Below are 4,449 nucleotides of genomic sequence, written 5' to 3'. Positions count from 1 at the left end.
ACAGCCCATCATTTCAAATAATCATAAATTAACCACTTTTCTTATGACTATAATATCTTAAGATGTTCGTTCAGTCATGAACTCTATTACTATGCAACCTCAAGAATCTTTACCAAGAACTAATTGGAACGATTTTCAACTGATATCATTCTAAAAATTTTGGAATTTTTATATCGATTCAGGATTTTTTTTGAAAATTGAGACAAAAATTTTTGCACTTACCTGCTAATTATCATTTATAATGTCGAACGATTCAGAAAGACTTGAAACGTTGAGAAGAATTAAAATAAGCAAATCGGATTTTCTAGCGATAAACTCTATCCAATTTTGATATCCAACTTTTGGGCTTCTGTCAAAACCAAACGTTTTTCATCGGGAAGGAAAAAAATTGTGAAGTATTAGAAATTATATATTTTATAATCTGAAATTGAGAAAAAAAACTTAAGAATTTGATGAAGCTCCAAAAAGTGAGGATACGTTATTTGGCCTAGTCGTGTGAAAGGAAATGGAAAATAAATATTTACTATTTTTTTTTGAATTGGATTGGCGTTGAAAGTGTGTTGTGACCAAATCAAAAATAAATTCAGAAAAGGGCGAATAAATGAGGAAGTGAGTGCCGCATATGTTCTATAGAATAAATAGCTCTTTATGTTACGGATCAACCTTTAGGCATAATATTTAATACCAATGATGATAATGTAAATTTGAGCATGTACCGTGTAGTGTACCAATTATATTTTATATAAGTAAAAGGTGCTTCGAGGGTCTCGGGCTGACCGACCGTAGGATCCCATGATATTACATTATCCATTATATTATACAGCCGCATCCACGGCTCGATCGAAGAAAGTACAAAAACGAAAGTGACTGTTATTTTTACATCATTGTGAACCTCATCATCTGTTCTTCTCTTCTTGTCTTGACTCTTGTCTCACCACAATGACAGTATGCAAATGGATTTCAGCGATCGGATACTTTTTTCTGCTTCATTAAAGATAATATTAGTGTACAGAGCTAACTCTTTTTTGTAAATAATACTACGACATAAATCCATATAAAATCTCTGTCTCTCTCGTTCTTCATATATATATATAAATCTCTCTCATATAGATTTTTTATGGTTACGTATGAGTACGTGTGTGAAAAGAAAAAATCTGCTAGTTTTTTTTATTGACTATGGGATCATTAAATTTTAGCTTTCGACAATTATTTTTATTCAAGATTTTCAATTATGCCAATGTGCTAATATAATGTTACACATGTGTATTCCGATTTTATTTGTATGTGAATATATTTACATATTTAAATATACATATATATATATATATATATATATACATATATATATATACATATATATATATATATATATAAATATATATATATATCAGATGGTAGAGTCTTGGATTTGTAAATACTTTGTAGAGCTTCGAACAAAGAATCCAAAAAGTAATAAAAACGAAAAAGTTTTTTAAAAAAACATTTCTTTATTTATTTACTGTCGACGTTTCGGAAACAGGTACGTTCCATCTTAAGGACATCTGTCACGAAACATGATCTTGATAAGATTTAAACAAATAATATATTTAAGAAAAGTAGAAAATCGTGGATTTTTTATATAATCCACTCATTTATTTTTATCATTTTTTAATGTCTATAATGTTATTTCTTTCACAATTTTATTCATTTTATATAAAAAATGCACCATTTTCTACTTTTCTACTTTTCTTAAATATATTGTTTGTTAAAATCTTATCAAGATCATGTTTCTTGGCAGATGCCCTGAAGATGGAGCGTACCTAGTTCCGAAACGTCGACAGTAAATAAATAAAGAAATGATTTTTTAAAAAAACTTTTTGTTTTATATTACATTTTAAATTTTTTGTTTGAAGCTCTACAAAATACACACATATATATGGTTGGGCGAGACACAATGGTCTAATTTGACATCGCAACACATAAAACGTATCAAACTATTTTCAGTGAAATTTCCAGTTATTTTCTTATAAAAGAAATGTGTTTTTTGTGGAAAATATCTTTAATCTTCTCTATATATATAAAAATAAGTCGGGTTTTCCTTCCTGACGAAATAACTCCAGAACGCACGAACCGATTTCGACAATTTTGCATTTGTTGGAAAGGTCTAGGGCTCCGCAAGGTTTATAGTTAAGGAAATTAGTGGTACATGGCATCGTGCCCTAATGCAAATTGCTGGAACTTCACACACCGTAATTAAAAATTCGAGTAACGACATTAGTGAGAATTATCAGAATTATGCTTGGTTAAGTCAACGAGCAATTCTTGCCGCAAAGAATAATGATGTACGCGCACTGAATTTCACCATTCAATCAAAAATTGCTGGCGATTTGGTGACATACCAATGATTCTGACTGGTCTTCCGTTTGACTTCAAACGATTGCAATTTCCAGTTCGCCTTGCGTTCGCAATAACAAGTCGCAAGGCCAATCGCTTAGTGTTTGCGGGATAAATTTCAAATATAATATTTAGAAAATCATTGTTTTTCACATGGGCAGTTATACGTTACCTGTTCACGAGTTGGAAAACCATCCGCTTTGTTTGTGTTAACGTCAGACCAAAAAACAAAAAATGTGGTTTACCAAAGAGCACTTCAATGAAACGGATAATTTGCGGATTCACTTTCATTTACTTAGAGAAGTTCAACTAAAAAACACTTCATTTTTGTAATCAAAATAAATTCATTACTGTTGTATAATAAAATCAAATTTTTCCTTTTCAAATATAAAACAAACAAAAAATTTCTTCATTCTCACGAAACCATCTGGTGGCGAAACGGAGTTTGTCGGGTTTGCTAGTTTCTTATAAAAGAAATGTGTACTATTTTTCTGAAATTTGTCATCTGTTCCTTTTACCCCATAGACTGGGTAAAATTTTGCAAGGGACAAACAAATCCAATGTTTTTAATTATAATTGTAAAGGAATTTTACGAAATACTAGCTACATTATTCAACCAATAAAATTTTTTAATTTCATTGGTATATTTTTACAAAGATGACACTCATCATTTAACCCTGACCAAATAAAATACTTTTGTTGTATATTTATCTCCCGATAGCATCATCGTCTTTTTCCCTCTACTTACAAATATTGTTGTTAAAAAATTATTAACTTTACTTGTTTTTGAAATATCGGTGGTAGACTTTTTTACCCACAGACCATTAAGCCTCGCTTTAACCTATACTTCTCCAATCAATTTTCTTCGGTCTCTAATGTGAGATATTTAGCATTTTGCGTTTACAAAGTTTATTACAAATCTTAATCAATTCGATTTATCGTCTATAACGAATGAAAATAGAAAGCGTTTATATTATTTTCCAATAAAATTTTGGAACAATGCATATCCCTCTTATGTATTTAAATAATCTCCAACTTCTTGTTTTTTTACGTGTATAATGAACTGTAAACACATTTTCCAAATAAAAAAAAAAGATTTTTGATCTTTTAAAAATAAAACCTAATTTTGCATTTACCAAAATTAATAAACTATTGTTTTCAAGTCTTAATTTATTCTCGGCGTAAAAAAACGAAATATAATTTTGTGTTAATCAACAACAACATTATACAGGCAAAAACTAATGTTAAAAATTTACATGTATACAATTAAAATATTTATAAAATTATCAACCATAAATAATGGATAACATAAAAATTAGACATAGAATGTTTCATATTTTTTACATTGATTTTAAGCTGGTTTTAAAAAATTCATCAGCATATTTTTTGATTACACATTATTTTTAATTTAGTTTTTTAGTGATAATTTTAAATTATTTATATATATGCGTATAGTATACTGTACCTTTTATGCTCGAAGATATAAATTTAGAGCACGTTTTAAGTAAAAGTCTTGTTGAACAGTTTTCGAATAGATAATAGGCATTTGTTAATGTTCTCGTATATATTCACAATGAACATATACAGTAAGTAATAAACATAAACTTATATACATATATGTTCATACTTAATAGTTATCAATGCCTTAGTGAATATTAATTTAAGACTGTATTTTGTAATTGAATGCTGATAGTAGACTTCATTTAATTATAATACATATAAATTATTCAATAGTAAGTTCATTACAAATAAACCTAACTAATATTAAGAACTTCTATTACAAATAATTAACCATGGTATTTAATAATGTTTACGTTATTTTAAATTTCGTTGCGTTTGTTTAAAAAAAAAACAATTTAAAATTTTGAAATATTGTTTAATTTAATACTTAGAATATAGTTCAATTTTATGTGGTCTATTCACGTTATAAAGCTATTAAATACTCTGAGAGTTCCAGAACAAGGGCCCATTATCCGGCAAAAAGATATTAACATACCGTTGTTATGGCAACGCCACGTTATGCTTTATTCTTGGTACTAAAAAGAGTCCAAACGCTATACTTTTGTCGATAGGTCC

Source organism: Ctenocephalides felis, unplaced genomic scaffold (assembly GCF_003426905.1).
Source record: "Ctenocephalides felis isolate EL2017-DRISC unplaced genomic scaffold, ASM342690v1 CF-g0.4_SCAFFOLD_03571, whole genome shotgun sequence".
Lineage (NCBI taxonomy): Eukaryota > Metazoa > Arthropoda > Insecta > Siphonaptera > Pulicidae > Ctenocephalides > Ctenocephalides felis.
The sequence above is the reverse complement of the archived record's forward strand: the minus strand, read 5'-3'. Positions refer to the sequence as shown.